This window comes from Cetorhinus maximus, chromosome 20 (assembly GCF_964194155.1).
Source record: "Cetorhinus maximus chromosome 20, sCetMax3.hap1.1, whole genome shotgun sequence".
Lineage (NCBI taxonomy): Eukaryota > Metazoa > Chordata > Chondrichthyes > Lamniformes > Cetorhinidae > Cetorhinus > Cetorhinus maximus.
In genome coordinates, this window is record NC_135898.1 from 7,327,655 (window position 1) to 7,351,578 (window position 23,924).

At 47.4% G+C, this 23,924-nt stretch overlaps 1 long non-coding RNA gene across 1 annotated transcript; it reads right to left on the reverse strand.

Moving 5' to 3' along the window:
- Positions 1 to 14,244: 14,244 nt before the first annotated feature.
- Positions 14,245 to 23,827, reverse strand: LOC144694816 (uncharacterized). The gene is made up of 3 exons (XR_013579828.1): positions 23,774 to 23,827; positions 20,441 to 20,578; positions 14,245 to 18,746 (listed from the first exon to the last, which is right to left on the reverse strand). It is a non-coding gene; the product is annotated as an uncharacterized LOC144694816 (long non-coding RNA).
- Positions 23,828 to 23,924: the final 97 nt, after the last annotated feature.

Below are 23,924 nucleotides of genomic sequence, written 5' to 3' on the forward strand. Positions count from 1 at the left end.
ACACACAGACACACACACACTCACAAACATCACTCACACACACACACACATACTCACACACACTCACACACACAAACACACACACATGTGTTCAAACACATGCTCACACACACACACTCACACACACACACACACACACATACCCAGAAAGGGGGAACGTCACCCACAATCCCAACTGAAGAGAGAGAGAGAGGAGATGAAGCACTCCCCCAGTCTGAAACCTGTCATTGACAGATGCTAAAGAAACAGATACACATCCTGCACAAACACGACACTTGCTCCTGTTACATCCACAGCGCCGGTTTGCTCTGGTCGCGAGGGTTAAATAATGAGGACAGCAAACACAGACGAGTCTTGTACCCCCTCCAGTGTCGAAGGCTGAGGAGTGATTCAATTGAGGTGCAAAAATCGATTGAGGGAGATGGAGAGGGTAGACGGAGAGAAAGGATCTCCACTGGAGGGGAGGAATCCAGAACAGAAGAGCACCCATGGCACGTTTACACATGGGGGAACAATTGGAGCTTCTCAGCTTAAGACTGATAGCTTTTTACTGGCGGTGGCTTTCAAGGGATTGTGAGCCCAAGGCTGGTAAATGGAGTTCAGACACAGATTGACCATGATCTCATTCAATGGTGAAAGAGAGTGGAGGGGCTGAATGGCCTCCTCCTGTTCTGAATCTATCTGTTTCTCCCTCTCTCTCTCCCTCCATATTTTGACAGAGAATCTATCCAGCTTTTATCCTGTGTCTCCATCTGATGCTGAACCTGCATCACTGCAAGGTGAGGTCAGATTTAATGTCTCTCAGTCTCAGAACACACCATCAGCACACAGTGACAGATTGAAACAAATATGGGACATAGGAACAGAAGAGCAAGAGTAGACCATTCGGCCCATTGAGCCTGCTACACCATTCAGTTAGGTCATGGCTGATCATCTCCCTCAACATCACTTTCCGATGCAGTTAGGTACTCGTTTGGCCGGCACAGACGCGATGGGCCGAAGGGCCTTTTTCTGTGCTGTCGACCTCTATGACCCTATGACTTTATCTCCATTTCCCTCCATGTCTTTTGTCTCCAGAAATCTATCAATCTCAGTCTTGAACATACTCAGTGGCTGAGCCCCAGGGGCAGAGAACGCCAAAGATTCACCACCCTCTGAGTGAAGAAATTCCTCCTCACCTCAGGGCTGAATGGCCTGCCCCTTATACTGAGACTGAGTCCCCTGGTTCGAGACTCAGCAGCCAGGGGGAACAATGCTTTCGTTGCTCTTGGTGAAGGTGAGCCTGATGTCGGGGTGAAATCCAAGTAACCGTGGGGGGATTCACACCCAGGTGAGGACAAACTTGTCAGGGGGGTCAGAGGTTGAACACGACAACAGCATTCAGATAATCCTGCCATGGAGCTCCTGAACCTTCAGCCAATTCTCCCCCCTGCCCAGTCTCCCTGCTCCCTGTCTACTCTGCAGCAGTGTCTCTGCACACCTTTCTCACTCTCTGATTGAGATGACCCTTACCTGTCACACACACACCCACTCCAAACCCACCCGCAGTAAAGGGTTAACTCGAACGCTAGCTCCTGAGCTCGTGTGGAAGGAGCGGGTGTCCCAGGGATGTCACTCACCGAGGGAAGGGCGGTGTCGAGTTTCTCCGAGAGTTGCCCCAGCTCCATCCTGGTCTTGCTTCACCTTTGTGAAGAGTTAAAGCGAGCCCATTAACGGTTTTGAACAAAGGACCATCACCTCCAGCAAGATCTCTCTTCCAAAGTGCGAAGCTAATGAATCCCGAGGTGGACCCGCAAGTAAGGGAGCCCTTGCCAGATTTTCCCATCCATTCCCAGAACGTGGAATGATTCCAGTTCTGCTCACCTTCGTTGTGTCAGACCTGGAAACTCTAACTCAGTGGGTAGAGCTCTCACCTCTTCATGAGCTGGTCATGTATCTGTCCCTCTCCGGAGACGTGAGTACATAACAGAGGCCCATGTTCCCAGTGGAGTCCTGGGGGAGTGCTGCATTGTCGAAGGTGCTGTCTTTCAGACACCACGTCCACTATTCTGAAGAAGATCAGGAAAGCTGTTCCCCGGTAGTCCTGGGGCAATACTTACCCCTTAAACCAACACCCACTGAAGCAGATTACCTGGTCACTTATCTGCCTCTGATTCTGGGATCTTGCTGTGCACAACTTGAGCGTCCAGTTTAACCTCAGAAACAACGGATGAGGACCGGTGGAGCAGGACACAGGCCTGCTAATTCTTCGGCAATGGAGGGCCCGAGGGTAGGGAGACGAACAGGAATTCAAAGCAAGGGGCATATGAGGGGAGTTTGTTGACTGGCTGATCTCGCTGCTCCATGGAGTAGAGTTGAAGCAGGTATCTACAACACAACAGGCTTCATTATCATGGGAGGGAGAAGGGAATCGGGGGACATAAGAGTGAGGTGGAAAGAGGTAATTCGAGTGGGAAGAGGCTGATATGCAGTACAAGCATTAGCTCAGGCCAGTTAGATTCACAGGAGGGAATAAAGTGCTGATCACCTCTGAAAGGAATCACTGGGAATATCCCCCTCGCTCGTCTCCCATCTTCCACCCTACATAACCCTGAGATCATCCAAAACTCTGCTGCCTGTGTCCTAACTCAGGCCAAATCCCGTTCCCCCATCACTCCCTAAGCTCGCTGACTGACACTGGCTCCCATTCCAGCAATGCCTCCATTTTAAAAACCCCCATACCTCATCCCTCCCTATTTCTGCCATCTCCTCCAGCCCTCTGAGATATCTGCCTCCTTCAATTCTGACTTCCTGTGTATCCCTGGTTCGAATTGCTCCACCATTGGCTGCTGTGCCTACAGCCTGCTGGGGCCCTCAGCTCTGGAACTCCCTCCCTAAACCTCTCTGCCTCTCTCTCTCCCCCGCCCTTTAACGGACTTATTAAAACCTTCTTCTCTAGCCCGAGCTTTTGTTCGTATGTCCTAATATCTCTTTACGTGGCTCAGTGTCAAATCTTATACTAATTGCACCCTGTGAAATGCATTGGAAGGTTTTCCTGTCTTTAAGGCGCTTCATGAATCTCAATTGTTGTTGGAGCAGAAGTTCTTGGTGCGTAGTTCACATTTTGTCCACCAGGTGGCAGAGGGCACCACAACCTGGCCGATTTCCTGCACAGAGAAGCCAATCTGCCTCAGTGTAAAATGCATCAGATGGTCAGGGTTGAGGTGGGGGAGCAGGAAACGTGGTGTGCGGGGTGACAGAATTAGGCAGGATGTAAAACCTCCATTTACCGGTGGAGGATGGAAGATGCAGAGATAAAGCCAGAGGCTTGTCGAGCCTCACATTGTCCTGTGGCGCGTTCCCACCGCTCATACATTGGCAGCTTGTGGCTACTCATCGACTGTAATACTTATTCAAATCACCTCCTAACTTCAAGACGAAGTCAGGAGCGCACGATGGGGGGTGGGGGTGGGGGGGGGGGGGGTGGAGGGGAGGGGTGGGGGGAGAGCAGGAGGATGGCATCTTGCATGGAGACTCGGGATGGGCAAGGCTGAGTCAGGGGAGCTGGGGTGGGTGGGTGGGGGGAGGGGTTGGTGTGGAGTGGGGTCGGGTCATGGAGGAGTGGAAGGGGAAGGGGAAAGGGCCTGGCAGCCTGGGTGTGGCGGGGAGGTGCTGGAGTCAGTCGGTCAAGGTGAGAAAACGAGGGGCCCGGAGGGTCAGTGCTGACCGAATGTGTGTCCGTCTCAGGGTATTGGCTGGCCGAGTCCTCACAGCGCAGTGAGTTCACCGCCAACATTTCAGTGACCAGGCTGAGGGTGACCTCGGACAATGTCCTTTACAATGCAGAGCAGGGAGGGCCAGCTGATCCTGTACATTCAGCCGTGTCCCACAGAGGGCCAAGTACAACACTGGACACTAACATGGACATTCAATAAAAAAACACAACATTGTTTCTTCCCCAATAGAGAAATGCCCCGAACTCCCCTGTCACCATCAATGTGTGCCAATCAGGAGGCCTGTCCGTTTAGCTCTCTGACTAAGCTAATCTCAACAAATAACCACAATACACACATAAATAAACTGGAACCAGTGCAAAGTGAAACACTTACAAGTGAAATTTAAATTTGAGAAACAGCTGTGCCCCTTTTGAGCTCGCGAGTCTCATGTTAATGGCAGTGGAGTTGGGCAGGAATGTTTGGCTGTGAAGATGAGCCTTCCTGTTTGTCCAGGAGGCCCTGTTATAGCCCACCCATAGCTGTTGTTGTGATCACAGTCAGTGTTAACTGCTGCACAAGCAAATCCCTGAGGGAAACTTGGCTTATGCAGCCCAGCCTTTCTCCACCACATCCAGGCTAATAACGAGGAGATGATGTACCGATCTCAGCAGCAAGAGGTTTTGGGTTTTTCAAAATTAAAAGTAAAAGTTTTATTAACCAAAAAAAAAGAAAACTTAAGCACACAAGATTACAGTTACAAAATTAAGCTTAGTCTTACAAAACATTCCCCCAAAACTCTCTCGTTGGCCAAACCCACTTTCCAGGAAACACTGCCTTACAGATATTTAAATCTGGGATCCAGTGATATCACACAAGGCAAACTGCTGCAGCTTCAATAATAGTGAACCACATGACCTGTACCCTCTTCTGCTCTGCAAAGAATCAAACTGCTCGCTGCAGACCAAGACTTCCCAACAGCTCAAACAGCTCCAGCTACCTCCAGCCATCTCCAGTTTGTCGATTCGACAGCTAACCAGCTCAATATCTTTATCTAGCTCTCTCTATCTCAACAGCTATCCGCAGTAACTCTAATATACCTTTTCCCCTTTCATCTCAGTCACATTGTTTCCACACCCCCTTGAAACACAAACCCTTCCAAATACAAGATCTTCTGGGTCAATAAAAATACCATATCCCCATGACAATTTACCTATGGACTCCTGCAAGATGCAAACATTTTCCTTGATGCCTCTGATTCCCCATTGAAATTCAGACAATCTCTAACCTATTTACTTGTACCTCAAACTTAACACCTTTAACCTTTTCATGTTTCCAAACACCCAGACAGCTAGCAACCTCTTTCCCAGCTTAATTAAATCACACACATACACATAGACACCCAGCCTTTTTTATGGAATAACACAATCTTCCCCAAAACATTTAAAAAAACATCCATTCTCACCAATGTTCCTGAGACCATGATGATGTTGGTCTCATGCCCAGCATCATCATAGATGATATTGAGGCTCCAACAGGGTGAGGATCAGAACAGTCTGTGTCCTGAAAAGCCTGAGATCTTTGCAAATATTTCTTCATTAAAGAGGCTTGAAGTTCAACCCCATCCCGACTACCCCAGATCTGTCAGAGGGAAGCAAAGCCTCTTCAGGGTTAGGTAAGACTAGACAGCGTGTGGTATTAGTGAGACCTCACAGACACCCGGGCAACAACATCGAGGAGGCATGGAAACAGCAGCATTGACAGGAACGTTTGAGGACTCTGGGTCTATACTCGATGGAGTTTAGAAGGATGAGGGGGGATCTGATTGAAACTTACAAAATACTGAAAGGCCTGGATAGAGTGGACGTGGGGATGATGTTTCCATTAGTAGGAGAGACTAGGACCCGAGGGCTCAGCCTCAGAGTAAAGGGAAGACCTTTTAGAACAGAGATGAGGAGAAACTTCTTTAGCCAGAGAGTGGTGAATCTATGGAATTCATTGCCACAGAAAGCTGTGGAGGCCAGGTCATTGAGTGTATTTAAGACCGAGATAGATAGGTTCGTGATTGGTAAGGGGATCAAAGGTTACGGGGAGAAGGCGGGAGAATGGGGTTGAGAAACTTATCAGCCATGATTGAATGGCGGAGCAGACTCGATGGGCCGAATGGCCTAATTTCTACTCCTATGCCTTATGGTCGTACGGACAGCTGACAGCGGGTCTCAGCAAAGAGAAGCTCCCTCGGCAGTGTGACTGCACATGTCTCTGCTGCGCAATGTCAGCATTTCAAATCTCAATTATAATCATGTGGGAAGCAGCAAAAAGCAATGGGGCAGAAATGGTGCCCACTTCCTGTTCAAAGAGGTCAGTTTCAAGCAGCCTCGGGAGTGACAACGCTGTTGACAAAATCCCAAACCTTTTTGAATGATGGCTGCCGGAACGGTGATCCGCATGTAGTCACAAAGGAATAACCGTAACCGTAACTCTAGAATAATTCCCTCTTTATACTTTTCTACTTCACTGATTAATTCATGCTGCTTCGTGACAGTTCTGAAGCGAGGCGATTGTATGGGAGCCTCAGTCTCTCAGCTGTCAGAACTCTCATCCTGGTTTAATGTCAAAGCAAAAATGCTGCAGGCGCTGGAAATCTGAAACAAAAACAGAAAATGCTGGAAAAGCTCAGTAGGTCTGGCAGGGCCTGTGGAGAGAGAAACAGAGTGAACGTTTCGAGTCTGTGTGACCCGTACAGACACGAAACATTAACTCTGTTTCTCTCTCCACAGACGCTGCCAGACCTGCTGAGTTTTTCCAGCATTTTCTGTTTTTGTCTCATCCTGCTTCTTTGGGTTGTCACTAGCTGTGGTGTGTGCTGCTTAGGCACCATGAAGCAGTCTGTATAAACCTTCCTGAACTAGGTACACATATACAGGGGAGGGTATGGGTGTGGCGAGGACTCTCTGGCTGTGCACTGTTGACATAAGCCCTAGGTCAGGAGCCTTCTTACAGCACTGGTGATGGGCAGTATCGTGCTCAGGCCCAGGTTAATCCTTAACGTACTGGATCCTTTGACTGATTTCAAATCCCTCCATGGCCTCTCCCCTCCCTATCACTGTGATCTCCTCCAGACCCACAGCCCTCCGAGGTATCTGTGCTCCTCCAATTCTGGCCTCTTGTGCGTTCCCAATTTTAATCGTTCCACCGTTGGTGGCTGTGCCTTCAGCTGCCCGGACCCCCAAACTCTGGAACTCTCCCCCTCCAAACCTCTCCACCTCTCTGTGTCTCTTTCCTCTTTGAAGGGGTTGCCTGAGACCTACCTCTTTGACCAGGCTTTCTGTCCCAATATCTCACTGACAGAATCAGCCTCAAACCTCCGTCTGAACACCTTCTGCTGGAATGCCTTCCGATGTTTCGCTAACCCTGAATGCAACCCCTTCTTTCATTCGTTGGTGCGATGCCTTACACAGAGAGGGTCAAATCACCCAAGTCACGCACAAAACAGGCTTCTGCTGAACTGTGCTGAAGGAACGAAATGGTTTCTGTAAAGGGATCTATCAGTCATTGTGCGATACTAGTGCATCATCTCAGAGGGGCCGTCTCGCCTTCTCACGTTGTCATATTGAATGCATTACTCATCCAAATGAGCTGAAGTTAGCCTCAGCAGTGTTTGGTTTGTAGATGGGAATTTACTTGGAAATGGTGAACCTTTGAGCTCTAACCTCAAGTCTCCTGTTCCCCAGTTTCACTCAGCGGCAGAACCTGCCAGAGCTGCTCAACATTTCGTTAGTTCACATTGGTTATTTCTGTTGTGGTTTTCAATTTTCTGATAGGTTTGAAGTTGTTTACGGAGGTTTCCGGTATCTCTTGCTGTCTCTGTGGGCTGCAGCCCATCGCCCAAGAGCAGGGGTGGAGAAAGGAAGTCAGAACCTGCATTTGTATAGCACCTTGCACAACTTCAGGACACCCAAAGTGCTTTACAGCTGGACCTGAATGGTGAGACTGGGATGAGAGGGTGTTTACTTTCCATGGACTTCTCTACCCTCCTCCCTCCTTTCTCCTCTCCCTGAATGAACAAGTACAAAAAGGAGGCAGTTTATTCTGAGCACATTCTAAACATCTTCCAAACTTGAGTCTTTGCAAAGGTATTGACGTTTTATTCAGTTACCCAAAAGTTCAAGGGAGTAACCTGGTCACTGTCAAAAAAACAAAATCCTTAAATGCATTTATTCTCTTCAGCTGAGCCACTCCAGCTCACCACCACCTTCTCAAGGGGCAACTAGGGATGGGCAATAAATGCTGGCCCAGCCAGCGACGCCCACATCCCGTGAATGAATTAAAAAACTCAGTGCGTTCCACATTCTCACCACTCTCTGGGTAATGAAGTTTATCCTGAATTCTCGATTGTACTCTCTTACATTTGTTATATTATCTTAGTTCTGGTCTCACCTCAAATGGGCAACATCTCTACATTTACCCTTCACGTCAAACCTTTTCATCATCTTAAAGACCTCCGTCAGGTTACCAGGAACTCCAGCCTGTTCAATATTTTCAGATTGAAGGATATTGCATTGCAATGAATAGTGAACAGTTAAATATCAGCTTTTGATTTTCCTCTTGTTTGACCAATAACCTGGAAGCCAAAGCCCAGTTTGAAGCTCTGATGCTTTCCAAGCCTCCAGAGTGTCTGGAGAGGGAGAGGATAAACTAATTCACTGGATATTAGCAGGATCCAAGCCGGATGGTGAATCAGAAACCAAGACACAGAGCTTTACTTAATTGAGTGGGCCTGTTCGGTCTCACAACTCTTCTCCCACACAGCCCAGTGTCCCAGCTATTCCCCTATTTATACGCTCTTGTTGAAACTGATAAAAAAAAACTAAACAAATTAAACTGACAGTCCCTTAAAGGGGCACTGCAACAAAAAGCAAAACTTCTGTAAGAAACTTATCAAATGAAGCTGGTGTTCCTGGAGCTGATGAGCGCTCCAGCCCCTGGGGAGGTCACTGGTCGCAGATGGCCTCAAGTGGACCAGTGGACAGCTCGTGCTCCCTCTCCAGGGACACCAAGATGTGAACATAACTGTGGAAGAGGGGCAGGTCGTTGGGCATATCCCTATTTGTACGTGCTTAAAGGCAATTAATCCTCATCACCTGTTTCTCTTAGCCGTAACAGCGTAATTGACATTAACAAACCTTTTAACAACATCATTGAAAAGATATTAACACCGATATTAAGATATTAAGAGTTGTCCCTTCATTTGGCTGAAGCATTGCTGAAATCTTCCTGTATGAGAAAGCAAATATGAAGTTTGGGAATCAATGGAAGATGGCAAATATCAAAACTACCTGTCATTCCTGTCACACCGACGCATCCTGACCACCTTCCTTGAACAATTATTCCCTTCACCTGGTCCTGATTCCTGAACTCACCAACTTTAAACGCTGCTTCTGAATTGAACAGGCATTTTGGCTGCTCAGGAGCTGAAGGAAGTTCAGCACCTTTGATCAATGTGAGGACTCTCTATCTCTTCATGCCATTTCACCCCTTGTTTAACTCTGTCACAGGGGTCTGTTAGAATGATTCTCTCCCACTCAGAATGTGTTATGAGGTTCAGGTTTCTCTTTAACACACGCATGGTCTGCTCCCGGTTCTAATATCAGGCTGCCCGATCATTAGGTTCAGCCCAGTCCAAAGCTGCACCAAACCCGACTCACATCAGGGTACTCGCCGACTCAGGGCCGGTCTGGTTAGTTCTGAGGGTCTTGAACGGGCTGCTGAGATTCCCCCGAGCTTACCTGCATCACATTGTCAGCACCAAAAGTCAACAGCATGAAACAGATCAGCTGGTCGCCTAGCAGTCTGATTACTGGGGTCTTGCTGTGCACAATTTGACTGCCGCGTTTACCTTCAAAGCGACACGCAACAACATCTCAAAAGTTACCGCGTTGGCTGAGGAACCCTTCACGACACCCCCGAGGTTGTGACAGGTGCTATGTAAATGCAAGTTCAAAATAAATATATTGCGAGTTGACTGGCACTCCATCCACTGGCTTAAACATCCCCCTCTTCCACTGATCGCGTACACTGGCTGCAGTATCTACAGGCTTCCTCCACAATACTTCCTAAACCTCAAATCCACGTACCCAAGGCGAATTGGACATAGATGGTGGGGTTTCTTCATCACTACAGGGTCAAGATCCTGGAACTCCCTCCCTAACAACACTGTACATGTGCTTCCACCATGTGGAGAGCAGCAATTCAAGGAGGCAGCTCACCACCTCCTTCTCAAGGGCTGGTAGGGATGGGCAACAAACGCTGGCCTAGCCAGGGACGCCCACACCCCGAGAATGAACTTGAAGAAACGTTCTTTCTTTCATCCTTCAAGCCAAGTGATGGAGTATGGCAGTGGATTGCAGGAGGACCATATGCACGGTGGCAAAGGAGAGGCAGATGCAGATTAATGGGGAGAGATGGGAGGATGTACATCTTGGATAACATCGCACTGAAAATAATGGGGAGAGATGGGAGGGTAACATTGCAATGAAAATAAACATCCTTGAAACATTCTGATCACGACAGAGAAAAAGGGTCAATGGCTGCAAATTTTGAGACTGAGATTGCAAGAAGGTAAATTGGATTGTGGGTTTCGTACAGAGGGGCATGGAATAGAAAACTGAGGAAGTCATGTTGAATTTGGAAAAGACACTGGTACCTGGAGAAATGTGCAGCATTAGAGGAAGGATATTGGAAAGGGTGGAATGAAGATTGGAAATGAAGAGTTACACTTCTGAGGAAAGGCAGGAAAATTGAGACTTGATTTAGTCGACGAACTGAACCCTAATCTGACTGGTGGCTTCTAAGTAGTGAAAGACTGCAAAACAGGCAAGTAAAACAGGGATTAAACAGATTGAGGATTAACAGCAGGAAAACAAGATAAATTAGCCTAATATGGAGGTGATTAGCAGAAGCCTGAGTGTATAACCCTGTGACCAACGAGAAGTAGATTGTCACATTAGAAAGGGGAAGCGTAAACTTTAGAATATGAAAGGATGCCGACAGTTAAGGTTGGAGGAGACTTCAGCAATTTAACATTTTGTGCTAGTACTGATGTGATAGCTGAGTGGGTTCTGATTTGTACAGTTTCATTCTAAAAACTCACTGCATTGTACAATGTGTAAACGGAGTCTCAGCTACCTGCAAATTCACAAACATCACCCAAAACATCAGTTCCTTTACAATGCATCCTGTCTTGAAATGTAAATTCTTCACTGAATTGAAATGGCCAGTTAGTCTAGCATCTGTGACTGGGGAAATGCTGGAATCCATTATTAAGGAGGCAGTAGCAAATAGTCGGCCACTTAGAAAATCAGAATGCAATCAGGCAGAGTCAATATGGTTCTGTGAAAGGGAAGTCTGGGAAATTGCGTTTGACAAACTTATTCAAGTTCTTTGAGAATGTAACAAGCAGGGTGGATACAAATGTAGATGTGGCGTATTTGGATTTCCAAAAGGCATTTGATAAGGTGCCACATAAAGAGGTTATGACACTAGATGAGAACTCGTGGTGTTGGGGGTGATTGATAAGCAAGGGAAGAGGGTTGGCTCACTCACAGGAAACCGAGCAAGATAAATGGGTCATTTTCAGGTTGGCAAGCTGTAACGGGCGGAGTGCCACAGGGACCAATGCTGGGGCCTCAGCTATTTGCCATCTACATCAATGACTTGGACAAAGGGACCGACTGTATTGTATTCAAATTTTCTGCTGATACAATGTAGGGAGGAAAGTGTGTTGTGGGGGGGATACACAGAGACTGCAAAGTGAGATAGTTATAGGTGAAGTGAGCAGGCAAAAATTTGGCAGGTAGAGTTTAATGTCGGAAAATGTGAGGTTGTCCACTTCGGCAGCAAGGAATCGAAAAATAGCATATTATTTAAATGGAGAGGACTGCAGAATGCTGCAGTACAGAGGGGTCTGGGACAAAAACAAAAATACCTGGAAAAACTCAGCAGGCCTGACAACATCTGCGGAGAGGAACACAGTTAACGTTTCAAGTCCGTATGACTCTTCATCAGAACAAAGGAGAAATAGAAAAGAGGTGAAATATAAGCTGGTTTAAGGGGGTGGGGGTGGGACAGGTAGAGCTGGATAGAGGGCCAGTGATAGGTGGAGATAACCAAAAGATGTCATAGACAAAAGAACAAAGAGGTGTTGACGGTGGTGATATTAACTAAGAAATGTGCTAATAGGGACATTAAGGGCAGAAAGCAGGATGAGCAAGGTACAGATAGCCCAAGTGGGGGTGGGGTGGGGGGAAGGGATCGAAATAGGCTAAAAGGTAGAGATAAAATAATGGATGGAAATACATTTAAAAATAATGGAAATAGGTGGGAAAAGAAAAATATAAATTATTGGAAAAAGGGGGATCAGAAAGGGGTAGGGATGGAGGAGAGAGTTCATGATCTAAAGTTGTTGAACTCAATATTCAGTCCGGAAGGCTGTAAAGTGCCTAGTCGGAAGATGAGGTGCTGTTCCTCCAGTTTGCGTTGAGCTTCACTGGAACATTGCAGCAGGCCAAGGACGGACATGTGGGCATGAGAGCAGGGTGGAGTGTTGAAATGGCAAGTGACAGGGAGGTCTGGGTCATGCTTGCGGACAGACCGAAGGTGTTCTGCAAAGCGGTCACCCAGTCTGCGTTTGGTCTCTCCAATGTAGAGGAAACCGCATTGGGAGCAGCGAATGCAGTAGACTAAATTGAGGGAAGTGCAAGTGAAATGCTGCTTCACTTGAAAGGAGTGTTTGGGCCCTTGGACGGTGAGAAGGGTGGGGAAGTAAAGGGGCAGGTGTTGCACCTTTTGCGGTTGCATGGGAAGGTGCCGTGGGAGGGGGTTGAGGTGTAGGGGTGATGGAGGAGTGGACCAGGGTGTCCTGGAGGGAACAATCCCTGCGGAATGGTGAAGGGAAGATGAGTTTGGTGGTGACATCATGCTGGAGTTGGCGGAAATGGCGGAGGATGATTCTTTGAATGCGGAGGCTGGTGGGGTAATAAGTGAGGACAAGGGGGACCCTATCATGGTTCTGGAAGGGAGAGGAAGGTGTGAGGTCGGATGCGTGGGAGATGGGCCGGACACGGTTGAGGGCCCTGTCAACCACCATGGGTGGAAAACCTCGGTTAAGGAAGAAGGAAGACATGTCAGAGGAACTGTTTTGGAAAGTGGCATCATCAGAACAGATGCAACGGAGGCAAAGGAACTGAGAGAATGGGATGGAGTCCTTACAGGAAGCGGGGTGTGAGGAGCTGTAGTCGGGGTATCTGTGGGAGTCAGTAGGCTTGTAATGAATACTGGTGGACAGTCTATCACCAGAAATTGAGACAGAGAGGTCAAGGAAGGGAAGGGAACCATGTGAAAATGATGGAGGGGTGGAAATTGGAAGCAAAATTAATACATTTTTCCAGGTCCAGACTAGAGCATGAAGCAGCACCGAAGTAATCATCGATGTACCGGAGAAAGAGTTGTGGGAGGGGGCCTGAGTAGGACTGGAACAAGGAATGTTCCACATACCCCATAAAGAAACAGGCATAACTGGGGCCCATGCGGGTACCCATAGCCACACCTTTTATTTGGAGGAAGTGAGAGGAGTTAAAGGAGAAATTGTTCAGTGTGAGAACAAGTTCAGCCAGACGGAGGAGAGTAGTGGTGGATGGGGATTGTTCAGGCCTCTGCTCGAGGAAGAAGCGGAGAGCCACCGGACCATCCTGGTGGGGGATGGAGGTGTAGAGGGATTGGATGTCCATGGTGAAGAGGAGGTGGTTGGGGCCAGGGAACTGGAAATTGTTGATATGATGTAGGGTGTCAGTGGTACGTGAATCACAAAAAGTTAGTGTGCTGGTACAGCAAGTAATCAGGAAGGCAAGTGGAATGTTGGCCTTTATTGCAAGGGGAATTGCATTTAAAGGCCTTGCTACAACTATTCAGGTCACAGGTGGTAAACCACATCTAGAATATTGTGCACAGTTTTGGTTTCCAATCTTAGGGAAGGATATACTTACATTGGAAACAGTTCGGAGAAGGTTCATTTGCCTGATTCCTGGGATCAAGTGGTTGTCTTCAGAGGACAGGTTGAGAGGTTGGACCTGTACTCGTTGGAGTTTAGAGGAATTCGAGGTGATCTTCTTGAAACAGACCAAGTCTGAGGGGGTTTGACAGCGTTGATGCTGAGAGGATGTTTCCCCTCGCGGGGGAATCGAGAACTAGTGAGGCGTAGTTTAAAAATAAGGGGGTCTGCCATTTAAGATAGAGATGAGTAGGAATTTCATCTGTAAGAGGGGTTGACACTTTGGAATTCTCTTGCACAGAGGACAGTGGAGGCTGGGTCATTGAATATATTCAAGGCTGAGTTAAAGAGACTTTTGGTAACTAAAGGAGCTGAGGGTTATGGGGGTGTTACAGTTCCAGCTGATGTTAATGCTGGACAAGTCAGATCCCAGACTGAAACCTGGCTCGATTGACCCCTTTTTTTAAAAATCATGAGGGAAGTTACTGAACAAATTCACAGGAGTCTGCTGATAAACTTTTAACACAAAGAATAAGATATTTATTGACCAAGAAAAATGAACCATACTAAAGTCAAAAAGATTGGAAGGATGTCAATAGAAACACAAGAAAATGATTTAAATATTCACTATTCCTTCACCATGGCTATATTTTTACAGACACATATAAGTTTGGAAAGATAAAACAATTTACCAGATTTATCTTATACTCTAATATCCAGGGTAATTACGCGGTACATGTGAATTAACAGGTGAACTGTGGGCAGACACATCAGCCTCCAAAGTAAATGACAGATGTGACCAAATCAGATTCCATGGATTCCTCAACAACCCACCCAGACCTTTGTCATCTCGCGGGCCGATCGGTCTCACTGACATTCTGTCTTTTCCACGAGGGATTCCAATCTCCATATTCGGAGAACTTGCCTTGGGATTCTCTCCAGATATTATTCCCACTCAACGAAGATCCACCTCTAGGGTTTCAATCTTGCCTTGCAAGATGCCTTTCCCCTGGATATCCAAAGATACTCAAGTGTCACCTTCCAAGCACAATTTCAGATCTTCAGCCGTGCCAAGCAGAACACCGCTGCTCCAGAAGGGTACATTTTAGTCCTGGTGCTGCCGATAACACTTTAAAGATCAATCAATACTCATGTAGGTGCGGAGGTGGTTGAACATTGTGCTTTGGTTTATTTTGCTTCAGCAACTGAATGAACAAGATGGATTCTGCGATCCCATAACGCCCTGGCTTGCAGAGCATGGCATGCTAAACAAGACATACAGGACATAACAAGAGCCACCAACCTTCGGCTGCCCTCTTGGATCTTCTGGGCTTGTCTCAAGCCCGCTTTGCTTTAAGTCCCCTCCCTAGCAGCCTTCTGTTTAACTTTCAGTCTTTTTCTTTGCTCCTTTGTCTCAACTTCACTTGACAGGATCTGTTTCCGATCTCTGTCCTTGACCCTTACCTGGGACATTACTTCTGGGGCCTCTTCCTGTCCCACTCCCTGGTTTGGGACCTTCTCCCTGTCCCTCTTCCCCGTGTCCTGCTCCCTGGGACACCTTCTCCGGAATGGCGCACTCCAGTTCCGGTCACCTCTCCTCTCGTTTTGCGCCGTTTCACTGCTCTACTTCCTTTCCTTTCCTCCTGCGAGAGTGAGCAGGGCCGGTTCCTAGCCTGAAGGACATTAAAAATAACACACTGCCCACGTGTGGCCATTTCCCGGCTGGCGTATGCGTGAAAGGCCCGAGTTATGTAAAAACAAGCCCGAACTGCACCTGCCAATGCAAGACCAAGATAAGTATCGGATTTCGTTACAGGGGTTAGTTGGGCAAGCGGAGTTAAGGTCACAATTACATCAGCCAAAACTGAATGGCGGAGCAGGCTAGAGGGGCTGAATGGCCTACTCCAGTTCTTATTTCTTATGTTACCATCTTACAGGCCCACGTTCAACAGGAATAAAGGGCAAAGTTGGAATGTGTCTGTGTCTTTGAGTTCCCATGTTTCTTATGTCTTCAGCTATTCCCCAACACCAGTTTTGAAAAAGTAAACCTCGTTCACATTGTTATAACGCTCGCCCTTCCTTCGTATTTCTTCACCCCTGGTGCGCTGGCCATGAGGTGTTTGAGCAGTTCTGAGCGATTTGGTCCTGAAGGAAAATTTTGGGCACGTGGATAAATTGAAGAATTTAATAACTTTTCAGACCACTTTTTCATTTTCTTCAAGTTGTTTTTATCTATTTCTTTGTTGTGGAGTGCGTGAGGGCAGGGGACAGGACAGAGGGAAAGACTCACCACCTTAAAGACTCTTGTCCCCACAAACGAGACTTGGGTGTGCACTGACAGGGTAAAAATACAGAGGTTCGAGAAGGTGGACGTGGAGATGATGTGGCGAAAACCAGACCTAGGGGGTCAGCAATTCAAATCGTCACAAAGAAATCCAACAGGGAATTCAGGAGAAACGTCTTTCCCAGAGGTTGCTGAGAATGTAGAACTCTCTATCACAGGGTGTGGCTGACACTGTTCTAAGCTGTTGGTTCAATAGGTCTCATTAATGTATGCGTAATCTTAACTATTTCAACAGTAAATATTTCTTCATGACTTGCAAATGTACAAGCTGGCATCTGTTTCCATGTTCGCTTTGGCACAGGGCTCTGTCCAACGCTAGGCTGTCCCTGGGTGTTGGTCATGTGCTCTCTTACATCACTGCGTGGGCAGTACTGTACTCAGCCGCACATTGACCCTGTATGTGCCAGATCCTTCTACTCGGGATGAATAGCAGAGATGTATTTGAGAGAAAGCTAGTTAAGGCCTTGAGGGGTAGGCTGAGGTGAAGTGAGGTGAGAGGATGCTCACGGGGAACATAAGCAGCAGCATGGGCCAAATGGCTTGTTTCTGTGCTGTTAGCCTGATTTCTTCCCAGATCCTCTCAAAGGTGGCATTGCCAGTCGGAGTGCCAATCACTGCACTGCAGAGTCCTGCCGCCCTGCTGCTTGGTGTGCCTTCAGAGAAGCCCCCGCACTATTCTGGTCAGCCGCCATCCTCATGACAGATGTTAGTTACATTGCAGATCCTCTGACAGGGTGACGTAGATTGAAGCTTCCTTCTGTATGATTCAGCACTTCCTGTGCTGACCAAAGCTGCGGCCAAATCATCGATGCTGATGCAGAGATACAGGCTGAAGTCATTCACAGAAATGTGGTCGCTGAAAAAACCCCTTGACAGTAGGGAGTTTCGAAACAGGGTAAAAAAGGAAATACAGTTTTCACTGTCAGGCGGAGAACACCTCCTTCTTGGTAATTCATTCTTGGGGATATGGGAACCACAGAGGGGGCCAGCATTTGGTGCTGCCCTGAGAAGATGCAATGGGTTTTCTTCCTGAATCATTGAATTCTTCACAGCCGTCTGAGAAAACCAGAGCCCCTTTGATGGGTAGTCAAGTGGGACTGGAGACACCTCTAGGCCCAAGCTGGGTAAAGGCAGCTGAACGGACACATGACAGCCAGCTGGGTTATTACCAACAACCTCACAGATTCAGGATCACTCTTGTAGCTCACAATAAGAGGTTGTGGTGGAAGAATTAATCCAGACTGATCTTTTGGTTCAAGCTGCTTTGTTTTCAAGACAACTCAGTACTACTGACTTCCAAGTAGCTTCCACACAAAGAGCTCCAGCTCTATCTTTTTATTCTATTTAGATGGGGTCATCAATGCCCATCACCTGTTTAACTAGCAATTGGCTTTAACAGGGTGTTTGCCATGTTAACAACTCTTACTGGGTTTTATTTCCAAATATTCAGAGTCTCAAAACTGATTTGTTGGGATTTAAACTCCAATTCTCTGGATACGTCCACATTAGTACATAACTACCACACCGCTCTACACACCTCTCTCTACCCGAGGAAAATACATTAAAAAAAATTGCTGCTGTAAGTGTGGTATAAAGGGTTAAAAGCAATGATGCTGACAGCTGATATACATCATCAGTGATGTCAGATCACATGTCTCTAGAACTCAGAGAGAGAGAGATGGTTCTGGAAGGATCCTCATGCTTATCCATCCCTGGACATAGTTAATAAATGATTGAAAGTTTCTGTTCCGCAATGTAGTCTTTCATCTTGGATTCGCGGGATGGGACTTGGTTAATAAACCAGGGATACCAACGGGATAGTGCGGGAAGATGGCCTTGAGGTAGGAGGTCAGCCATGATCCAGTTAAATGGTGGAACAGGCACGTAGCTCCTTGGCATGATTCCAACCTCCCCCCCTCTCTCTCTCTCTCTCTCTCTCTCTCAACTGTCTCACAATGACTGACTGATGTCAGTGATGTATGATCATCTACATTCTGCTTTAGCATACTCCATCCATTAATCCTTCATACTACCGTTCCGAGGGGACTGCTTTCCACACCCTGGGACAGTTGGTGATGATACTTCAGAACGTTCTGCTCCGGTAAATCTCCCCAGGATCAAACCTTGTGCTTCGGGCTGAGGGGAGCAGGCAGGTGGGATTAGCGATAACTCTTGTTCAGGAACCAAGTGCGGTAACATTGACGACTGTGTCATCTCACAGGCGGACGGACATTGGAAACTATCAGACTGAGCTTCTGTTGCTTTCTTTTGATTCAAGAATAGGTGGCATTTCAAAATGTACAAGTATAAGTTCGCAAAGGTCTGGCGAGCTGTCAAAATTCCAGACGGCACAGAATTCCATGCACCTTGCATCCCAAACACTCTCCTGTCTTCCCTTCAGAGGAGTCAGTCTGATCAGTCCTGTTCCCTGCTTCTACTTACAGTTCACCAGAATAAATTGTGATCCTTTGGAAACCGAAGATTCATTTTACAATTGTGTTTTATATATATATATATCTCTATATATATGTACATGTATATATCAATTCCTTTGAGCATTTCCAAGGGCAAAACATAAACAGATGAGTCCTTGAGGACTTCTGCTATCAATCTTCCTCCCTGGTATTCTTCAGTTTCTTGGTTTGGTCGGAGGCATCAACACCTAAAACCCAAAAATTAGAGATGTTCAGGATACTCTTTCACACAAGTGCCACTTTCCACCGGTGCCCTCTTTACCCCATCAGCTATTCTCACGCTCTTGCCAGTGGAATCTCAGTCCTGCCAGTATATCCTCGGTCTCACTGCGTGTGGGGCCAGGGATACCCCTGACATGGCAACCTCTCCAGTCCAGACACCTGTCACCCACAATCACTTTATGAGCAGACCCAAGCAATTCCCAAATTCGTTTTAGTACTGTACATTGGGAGCAAAAACAGTACCTGGTAACAACTATTTTTAATTTCTGTTTTATATAAATGTTTCTTCATTATTTTATGTTTTGGGTAAATATTTATATTGACGCTGTTTTCCACTTGCTCTTGGGCAGTGTAATGTCATTCTATATTCCAGAAGATTCCGAAATCCGCAAGTCGTCAGCATTGTGGACCAGAGCGGGTTATGGCGTACAGGTACAGTGTCCCAAAACCAGTAACCTGGACACTGGGTAAAGATCTTGCCCGGTTTCAGGCTGGGTCAAGGGTCGCTTAGACCACTCGGAGTGCGGAAAGAGACAGTGTGCCAAGCTGATATCGAGTTGGCGTGCCACTGCTCCAACACAACACCTCGCCCAACAAGTCAGTAACTTGCTTCATTCATCAATAACAATTAAAATTCATGCAGGGCAGCTTAAAAATAAACAATTGTCCAGTTTTTAGACAGCCGGGTTTCAGACGCAGTGCCTCTACGAGATTTCTCAATTTCTACCAATTTTATCTCCACCAAGTTGCCGAGTTATTTGATTTTGTCACTCCATCCCTTCCCCACACAGCGTCTGCCAGAGGAAAAAGGTACTTTTCAGTGAGAAAGGAGTGCTCAGCTTTGCTGTCCCGATTCAGCAGAGGGGTCTCGAGGGCTTTGTGTGGGGGCTTGCTCCTTCCTCATGACCTGGCCTGCCAAGCGGAGGAGAGGTGGTCAACACACTAGCCCTTCAGAAGGTGGGACACATGCACACACGCACACGTGCGTTGTGCGCGCACACACACACACACACACACACACACACGTGTGTTCTTTGTTGTTGCTGCTGGAACTGCAAATGGAGCTTGGCATTTGCAGTTCCAGCAAACACATGAGATGAATCGGTCCACACATCTGTCTCAGCCACATGGGCTGAGGGATCACAGTTACCCACAACACTCGGGAGAACTGCCCTGCTCTTCTTCCAAAGAGTGGTGGTGGGGTCTTTACATCCACCCAAGAGGGGCAGGCGGGACCTCAATTGAGCATCTCTGAAAGCTGGTGCCTCTGGCAGTGCAGCACTGGGAGCGTCAGTCTGGAATTTTGTGCTCAAGTCTCTGGAGAAGGACAACCTTCTGACTCAGGAGCAAGTGTAATATCCACTGGATGAAGGGAAGGGATGATTTGGTGAGGTGGGTATGCTATCTGCTGGCTTGTTACTGGAAGGTTCTTTCTGTGACCTGTGCCAAGTAGGTTGACTGTTCGCTGCCCTCCGAAGTGGCACAGCTTGTCACTCGATTGAACCAACCCCGCTTCAGAAGAGTTGAACCAGGCGGAGAGTCGCGGGCCCAAGGCGGCAGCTCACCACCACCTTCGCAAGGGCATGATAGGGTGGGTGACAAACGCTGGCCCAGCCAGCGATGCCCACATCCCATGAAGATAAAGTACAAGTGGCCTTACCTTGGGAACAGGTGTGTATGGGGGTCTGGCTGCAGGTGGCTGTGGGGGTTTGAATCCTGGCCGGTGCAGAGGTTTGAATCCTGGTGGGTGCGGGGGTTTGACCCCTGGTGGGTGCAGGGCTGCTCTCACTGCGGCCGGCTGCAAGAACACACAAGAAAGAGTTAATGAGACGTGAATGGAACAAGTGGGGGGGGAGAAAACACACAGCTCAGAAATTCTACTCATTGTAAGTCTGATGAAGCCTTGCTTGGTTGAAGACAGGTTGTCGAGATTGGGAAATTGGAATCGTACCTACTTTCGAACTGATCTGTCCAACAGCTAACTGATGGGATGGGATCAGTCGCCCATTTTATCCCCAAGTCTTTTATACCCCCAGGCATTGATCCTCCTCACCCCTCTTACACCCCACATGCCAGAAATGCCTGAAACCTGACCAAACCCCAAGCTTTGCATCCTGTACCTGATCAATAGACCTATTTTCTACACCCAGTCACCCAAATGCATCTGCCACCTGACCACTGAACAAAGGCTAGCTTTATCCTTCCCGCTCCCTCCCAGCAAAATGCAAACCTAAGATCCCATCCTGGTGAAATCCGGCTCAGTTCACATTGTACTCAGGTCAGGGCCTGGCCCAGGGTTGATTTCGGAGTTCGGCGGCGCTCACTGTAAGTCATCCCAGCAACGTGCAGTGAGGGAGAGATAACCCAATCAGTTGGGAGTCACCACACAAACCAGTGGACGATTTGTATCATCGGGGCTGGTGCAAGTGCCAGCTGATCCTCCACTCCCCTGTGAGTTTAGAGGACTGGCTGCATTTTCACCTTCACTGTTATGTCCTCGGTGCAGTGCAGGAACATTTAGACTTTTCTTTTTTGGAAGTCTGAAAACCCAACTTTTCATGAACAGAATGAAGCCACGAGGTTCACAATTTAGACAAAAGAATTTTGCTACACAAAAATTCAAAGAATATGCAGACTCATAACAACACTATCTTAACTGGTCAGATGGAGACATTGAAAGGAAAATGAACACGTATACGTGTTCTCTAAATCAAACATTTTAACTCCAATACCCTTCTACACCCATTTGACCTCCCAATAAATCAAGCCAGATATTCATCGGAATTTGGAAGATGAAGCACTTGGTCAGAGTACTGCTTCAAAGATTTATATCAGGGCTGAGATTTCTAGTGCCCTTCCCTTACTTCCAGCAAGGCTTTGCCTTCAAATCTCCTCCACCCATCCCATGGCTGTAGACTCTCCCTTCAACACAGGTGAAGCTGGCATAACCGGTTTGGGTTAGAACTCTGCAGGTTTTAAATCTCTTCAGCTTTGGAGTTCTGCATCTAAAACTCTCTCTCTCTCTCTCTTCTCAGTTTGGCTATCCCAGAAGTCCAAACCACTGTTAGTAGAATCATTCAGTTAATAAAAAATTTAACCTCTTTTAGCCAGCACCCAGAATTTCAACTGAATTCTGCTGAAAGGAGATGTTCACTGCTCTGTAGCCATTGTTCTGAACTCATAAAAACCTGCTTGAGACCAGAGCCACACCCACAATCCACTCACCCCCAATAAATAACTTCCTGTTGATCCTTTATTGATAGCTCTGAGGCAACATGGTCACATGACCAGTTACTCAAAGCAAGGTGCTTTATCAGAAATCATCTCCCAGGGAAACCAAGTTCTTAAAGGGATCATCAACCCAATGTAAGAGAGATAAGGTTTTTCTCCCTAACAACAGATGGGCCATCACACTGCCCATTAAACTCACTGTGCAAAGTGTGGCTGGTCCTTAGCAATGTAAGGATCCTTTTACCAAGGACATTCATGTTCCTGTAATACCACTCAACCCAGAAAAGAATCAACTGAAATTGTGGAATCTCATTCCTACAAATAGTAAATTCTTTCTACAGAACTTCAAAATTGTTAAAGTGGAAATATCTTTTCTTACTTTGTCTATTTTTCTTCTCTCTCTTTTCATCATAGCACTCTTTCCCTCTCTCCCTTTCTCTTTCTGTACCCGATTTGATTCTAATTCAGCCAATTTCCTTCTCCATTGCTCATCCTTCTTTCTCTATTCTTAAATCTCATTGGTTAAGGTTATAGACTCTTGATCCTGTCATTCACAAAAGGCAGCATCTTCTGCTCTCTCTCTTTGGTGGCAAGTGTGAAGGCAGGAAGGGCATGAAATTAGGCAGGATGGTGGTGTCCCAGAACTCTGCCGCATTCTCGCCTCTGCCAGAGGTACCCCTGCTCTTACTTCCAACTCCCCTGCTCCCCTCGCTGTGACCCCTACTCTGTAAAACCCCTTCCCCCCTCTCGCCTCACCCCACCCTTCCACCACATTATTTATCCGTGGCCTGGGATACTCCGTGATCCTGGCACTCCAGTGCCTGTCCTTCTGGCAGGAGCCCTCACCTCCTCAGTGGCGCTGCTGAGCCCAAGAGCTGCCAGCCTCAGTTTGGCCGGCTGCTCTGGTTGGCGAGTCACCCAGGGGAAGGCCCACCCGCTGGCCTTGCCTCTGCCTCATTGGCCTGTGGTTCGGTGGGCCTTCCTGCAAAGGGGCAGCGCCGGTCTCTCACCGGCTCTCCTAGGGGCAGGTGAGGTCCCCTGATGCAACAAAAAGATTCCGCCTAGCATCTCAGATGCCCCATTGCCCTCGATATCAGCTCACACTGTTACAGGGCAAGTTACAGGGTAAATCCTTTCAAGTGGAAAGGCAAGACATCTAACTAACAACGCTCCATGAGAAGTCTCACTCCAGCAGATTCTGGCTCATTATTTCATTCAAGACTGGGGATTAAATTTCATCTGCCACCTGTCTACCCATCCTGCACCTTGGTGCTTCGTATCAACCATTCTTTCAGAGCAGAATCATAGAATGGGGTCAGCACAGAAGGAGGCCATTCGGCCTACCATGAGTGCGCTGGCTGTCTACAAGAGCAACTCACCTGATCCCACTCCCCTACCTTCTCCCTGTCACTCTGCAAACTCTTCCTTGTCTGATAATGATCCAATCTCTTTTGATAGGCATGACTGAACCTGCCTCTCTCTCATACTCAGGCAGTGCATTGCAGATCCTAACCACTTGCTGTATAAAAAAAAGTTTCTCCTCATGTCACCATTGCTTCTTTTGCCAATTACCTTAAACCTGTGTCCTCTAGCTCTCGATTCTCCCACCAATGGGAACAATTGCTCCCTATCTACCCTTTCTAGGCCCCTCATGATTTTGAATACCTCCATCAAACCTCCTCTTGAGCTTCTCTTCACCAAGGAAAACAGTCACAACTTCGCCCATCCATCTTAGTGCAAATTAATCTCAGGGTTAACATACCTTGCCTGATGGTGCCACTGGTTTACTTGGTGGCTTTTGAGGAGGACGTGCCTGTAAGAATTGGAACAATGGAATTAGTGGCCTGTTGGTACTTTAGAACAGAGCTGTCATATGTGAGGTTGCCAATGCACCCAGAGTCTCCTTGTGTGAG